At 38.4% G+C, this 6,000-nt stretch overlaps 1 long non-coding RNA gene across 1 annotated transcript in view; it reads right to left on the bottom strand.

Moving 5' to 3' along the window:
- Nucleotides 1-6,000, bottom strand: part of LOC110123227 (uncharacterized) — a 31,176-nt gene continuing 25,176 nt past the window's right edge. Inside the window, exon 3 of the long non-coding RNA XR_002309469.2 lies at nt 1-304. This is a non-coding gene — a long non-coding RNA (uncharacterized lncRNA). The remainder of the gene's footprint in view (nt 305-6,000) is intronic.

The raw sequence follows: 6,000 nt of genomic DNA, 5'->3' as shown, positions 1-6,000 counted from the left end.
TTTGGAGGAAATAGAAAGGTGGTTTTATTCTGTCCGTGGAGAGGGGAACACAGTAGGTTCATGGCTCAAGAAATGTTCCCCCTTCCTCCGTGAGGAGTCTAGGGGCTTATATATGATGAGGGCTCACAGTCAGGAGTCGGTGATGAGGAACAAAGATGTTAGGATCTTGATTTCTTCCTCTTACATTGTTTCAAAGGCTGTGATAGGCTGGCATCAGCAGTGAGGCAGTGATGGAGGGTGGCAGTTCAGTGACTACATCTTTCTTTCTGATACTTAAAAAGAAGAACTGTAGGTGAATGTTGCACTGAAAAGGAAAAAAAGAGGAGAAAGTTTTTTCTCTCCCGTCCCTGAGAACAAAGAAGATAAAAAGAATAGTGAGCAGGCCTGAATATTCCTAGTTTTTTTACTTCAACTGCTCATAACTCTACATGTCTGTAACTAAGTTTACTTTTCTTCCCCCTAACTCTGCAGGAGATATATTTCACACCTATTTGTTGCAGAGAAGAAGCCAATTCTGACTCCCTGAGGAAAACTGTTTCTTTGATTTGTTTTCTTTGCTTTGTTATTATAATCATACTTAATAGCTTGCCTCAGAGGACCTGTCTGCATCTTTTGTGCTTTGGTGTTAGAAAACTTATAAAAATGGGGAATATTTCATCTGTTCTGAAGGAAAGTTCTTTGGGGCATATATTAGATATGTTAAAATCAGAAGCGCAATAGCCCGTTAATGGCTCACAATTACACAACCTGGCAGTCAGAAACACTTTACAAAGAAGGGGGCTCTCTTGGACTTGAGGCATCCAATTCTAATGTCCCCTATAGGAGCCCCAGGTAACTTTGACAGTGGGGAACAAGCTAATGGACTCTCTAATAGATGCCACTCTTCTTTGTAAATTAATAGATGCCTAAATGACCTTTTTCCCAGAATAACTTGACATCAGGGTCCCACTGGGACCTTTTTGACCTTGTCCAATCTGGAGAGTTTTGGCTTCCATCTGGGAGGTTTCAGCTGGAATTTGGGGTGTTCTCCCTGTGAAGGGAATGTGGGCTTAGTGGCTTAGTCATGTCTGACTCTTTGTGGCTCCATGGAGGGGCCCTCCAGGCTCCTCTGCCATGGGATTTCCCAGGCAAGTATACTGGAATGGGTTGCTGCTCAACTGTGAAGGAAAACTCCATTATAAGGTGTTCCGGAGAGAGGCCACTGGTCTAATGGGACTGGAAATTCATGTTAATGTGACTTTCTGGCTGACTAGGTTTTGATTTATTCTGGTTACTTTGGTAATACACAGACATCTGGTACTAATTGCTTCCTCTAAGGTTTTCTCTGTTTTTCTCGTTTCTTCTCCTTGAACCCTCTGCGAACAAGTGAGTGGCTGTGGAAGGGACTGAGAAACTCTGGCCAGAGTTACTCTCTGGTGTGTTCCAAAGGCCCACAACCTACTGTTCTCCAGTAGCTGCCACAAAAGTGGGTGAGAGCTCTCCTTTCCTCTCCCTCCCTTAAGTTGAGAACCAAGCCAGTGGGATTACATGGCAGTTTCCTCAGTCTGTCTTCCCTATCTTTCCTTTTGCCTCTGCCTCTTTCCTCATTGGTCCAGGTTGATTTGCAGGAGCCTGGGTGTTGCCTCTGAGCCATCCTTAGAGGCCTTCTCCTTTAGGCTAGAGGAGGAAGTGGCAAGGCTTTCCAACACGGGTGGATGGATGCCTCAGTCCTTGTTGGCAAGGCCACCCAATTCTTTTGGAAAGGGAAGGAAAAACAAAACTGTCCTTGGTTTACAAAGATAGTCTTTACAGGACCAGAAAGGTGGTTCCTAAAATCCTTTCACCATTCCTAAAACCTTCCCTGTTCATTTTATGAAGCTTGTGAATATTAAAGCAACAGTTAGAAACTGGACATGGAACAACAGACTGATTCAAAATTGGAAAAGGAATACATCAAGGCTGTATATTGTCACCCTACTTATTTAAGTTATACACAGAGTACATTATGTGAAATGCTGGGCTGGATGAAACACAAGCTGGAATCAAGATTGCCAGGAGAAATATCAATAACCTCAGATATGCAAATAACACTACACTAAATGGCAGAAAGCAAAGAAGAACTAAAGAGCCTCTTGATGAAAGTGAAAGAGGAGAGTAAAAAAGCTGGCTTTAAAACTCAATACTCAAAAAACAAAGATCATGGCATACAGTACCATCACTTCATGGCAAATAGATGGGGGAAAATGGAAACAGTAATAGATTTTATTTTCTTGGGCTCCAAAATCACTATAGATGGTGACTGCAGTCATGAAATTAAAGGACACTTGCTCCTTGGAAGAAAAGCTATGACAAACCTAGACAGCATATTAAAAAGCAGAGATGAATCATAAAGAAGGCTAAGTGCCAAAGAATTGATGCTTTCTAATTGTGGTGCAGGAGAAGACTCTTGAGAGTCCCTTGGACTACAAGGAGATCAAACCACTCAATCCTAAAGGAAATCAACCCTGAATATTCATTGGAAGGACTGATGCCAAAGCTGAAACTCCTTTGGCTACCAAAGGCAAAGAGCTGACTCATTAGAAAAGACCCTGATGCTGGGAAAGATTGAAGGCAGGAGTAGAAGGGGGTGACAGAGGATGAGATGGTTGGATGGCATCACTGACTCAACGGATGAGAGTTTGAGCAAACTCCGGGAGTGGTGAAGGACAGGGAAGCCTGGCTTGTTGTAGTCTAAGGGGTCCCAAAAAGCTGGACATGACTAAGGGAGTGAAAAGTAACAATGAAATACTAAACAAAGAGAAAAAAAGTCATCCTGGGAAGAATTTGCCTGCATCTTTGAGATGCAAATATTCTCTGTGGTCTTCTCAGAAAACTTATCTCTGCTGTCTTTTTGAAATGCAAATTTTAGAGAGGGTGAAGTACTTTAGAAGTTGGCTTGCCCAAGGTAATTAAAAATTGCTTTTCCTGCAAATATTAATTATTTAGCCATCTAGCCAAGTGAGAACCCCTATTTTAATCAAATTTCTTTTATGAACTGATGGGTTTTACACTGCTGTACCTGACTCAGATCTGAAATCTTGAAATAAGAACTGAGGCCTCACTGTTGGTGGGTTTAAATGTATATATATTTGGATAACATTGCCATGGTTGATTTGTAAAAGAACTCCATTTAATTGGCTTAAATAACAGCAATAAGTGCTTACAAACCAAACAATTCTAAATACAAAAGAAATCAAGTTAAGTGAGTTTCAGATTCATATGAACTGGGAAATGGTTAATATTAAATTAGTACCTGGTATTAATATTTGCTTGTTGGTCTAATTATAATAATATAGATATGTCTTGAGTCATCAACATATTAAATATAATCTTAAGTATAATACCTTTGTTGCCTCTAGGTTTAACATAAATAAGGTATTATATTTATTTGTCAGCAAGAAAAGTATCTCAATGTAGAAAAACTTTAAGGAAACTAAGATATGTGTTTTCAGTAGAAGGTGTGAGGTGTAAAAAAAATACTGAGTGTTTTGTGTGTGGTTGGGAGTTACCATGTTTAAGATTAATTGAGCAAATTTTTAGGAATAAGAGGGTGTAAAGTTTAAAGCTGACTTTTCTCTCTGTTAAAACAAGACAAGTTCTCTGAAGATGCTAAACTGCCTTTGTAACAGATTTCAAGTTTATTTACCTTAGTTGGTAAAGAATCTGCCTGCAGTCCAGGAGACCCCAGTTCGATTCCTGGGGCAGAAAGATCTGCAGGAGAAGGGATAGGCTACCCACTCTTATTCTTGGGCTTCCCTTGTGGCTCAGCTGGTAAAGAATCCACCTGCAATGCAGGAGACTTGGGTTCGATCCCTGGGTTGGGATGATTTCCTGGAGAATGGAAAGGCCACCCACTCTAGTATTCTGGCCTGGAGAATTCCATGGACTGTATGGTGTGTGGAGTCTCAAGGAGTCGGACGCGACTGGGGGTTGTCCACTTGCATTTTTCAAACAATCTGTATTTGCTTTTGAAATCTTTTATTGTCACTTTAAAAAAAAATTTTTTGGTGTTCCTTTTACACGGCTTCCCAAATCAAATTATAATAATTCCTTTGACCTCTGGCTAACTTTGGAGTGCTTCAGAGGACCCCTGAGTTACCCCAAAGGGAGACATTAAACTAATCAGGTTCATTTGGTAAGTTAAACTATAAGGGAGGTGTTGTCAAATGACTAATAAATTTTAAGCTATATGGTAAATGGTACGATATTATAGAGATTATGTTGAGTTCCAAATAATCTGATATGTTCTTATAGAATATTATCAGCTGTAATTTTAGTTATCTGAAGGTGTTTTACATCACAGCAGTAATCAGTTTGTTTTGTCAATTGCATTGTAATCAGATTTGAACTTGCTTTCTTTAAGTCCTTTGTTAATACATACAGCTTTGGTTTCACTCTGATGCCATGAAAAATGCCTCCTCTTCAAAGACTTTTGGATAAATACAAGTTTCTGACTTTCAGAACATAATACTGAACTCAGTTGTTGAAAATTGAAGAATTCTAATGAGAAACCTGGTGACTTCATTAAGCTTTTAACAAAAAAGGATAATTTGCATAGGACTAAACAAACTGGTAAGTATGATTATAATTTTTATGGTTTCTATCTAAAAGGATTACTGGTCTGTGTGTCTGTGCAGTTGCTAAGTTATATCCAACTCTTTGCTACCCCATGGACTGTAGCCTACCAGGCTCCCCTGTCCATGGGATTCTCCAGGCAAGAATACTGGAGTGCATTGCCATTTCATTTTCCAGGTGTAAGAAAAACCCTCACCTTCAATTAATTATGAGTTTCAATAGTTTGGTAGATTATGCTTTTTGAAACATTTGTCTTTTTCTCTCTACCTGATTGATCCTTCCAGAAACATACGCTTATCGCAAAGATTAATCTCTTCATAAGTGTGCATGACCAGTACAGTAAAACTGCAGATAGCTCATTAAATCAGTTATGACTCCTTTGGTCACTTGATTATTGCAACTGGATAACAACTAGCTATCATAATCATTGTTTAAATTTGTCCTTTGTTTTCAAATTGGGCTTGTGTCTCCCTGCTGCACTATGTCACTGTCTTCATTAGTTATATCTTGCTTAATTTATAAGATTGTTGTCTCTTTCAGTAACCAATGTGTTATCAGGCGTCCAACAAAACTTCTATGGCTAAACATTTGAGAAAATCACATTTGTAACATAAAATAATTGCCATAGTGTGATTCTAGGTATGGGAAGAAGCAACAAGGAAAAATGTCTCCTGGATAGAGTTAGAATCCAGAGAATTTTTAATTATTGATGAGCCCTGGTCCAAAACTTAACACTTGGAGTGACATAGCAAGATTTTTTTACCTGAACTGAGATGAGCCTCCCAGAACCATGGGACAAAAGTTGATCATGAAATGTCTACCAAATATTGGTCAAATTCAGGTTCAAGAGGGGAAGACCTGAGGAATGGAATCAGCAATGGCAGCCCTTCAACGTGAGCCAGTGAACCCTGAGAAAGGGGAATGCCTGTCATGTTGCAGTCCATGGGGTCGCAAAGAGTTGGACGTGACTTAGCAACTAAACAATAGCAGAGGTGGAACTTGAGCATAAAGAACTGCTTCTTCTTTTTTTTTTTTTTAATAAAAAGCCTTGTTTCCTTATTTATCCTGTAAATTATGTCCATGTTTAAAATAGATAAAATTTATCAAAATTTTTACCTTGATAAAAATTACAGCTAAATTATAAATTTTGAAATATAATTTAAAATGAATCTTTATAACACAGCAAAATACTAGAACAATCCAAATGTTACCAACAGAATGCCATACATCATTGAAAATGAATGAACTACAGCTAGTACATTCATGTGGATAAATATTAAAAACAAAATATTAAGCACAAAAAGTAACAAAGTATCTGTACTTTGTTAGATAGATAGATACTCTGTATCTATACAAAGTATAATTCCATTTGTTTAAACATTAGAACTAAAGTCTTAATTTACAGTG

This window comes from Odocoileus virginianus, chromosome 22 (genome assembly GCF_023699985.2).
Source record: "Odocoileus virginianus isolate 20LAN1187 ecotype Illinois chromosome 22, Ovbor_1.2, whole genome shotgun sequence".
Classification (NCBI taxonomy): Eukaryota; Metazoa; Chordata; class Mammalia; order Artiodactyla; family Cervidae; genus Odocoileus; species Odocoileus virginianus.
The sequence above is the reverse complement of the archived record's forward strand: the minus strand, read 5'-3'. Positions and strand labels throughout refer to the sequence as shown.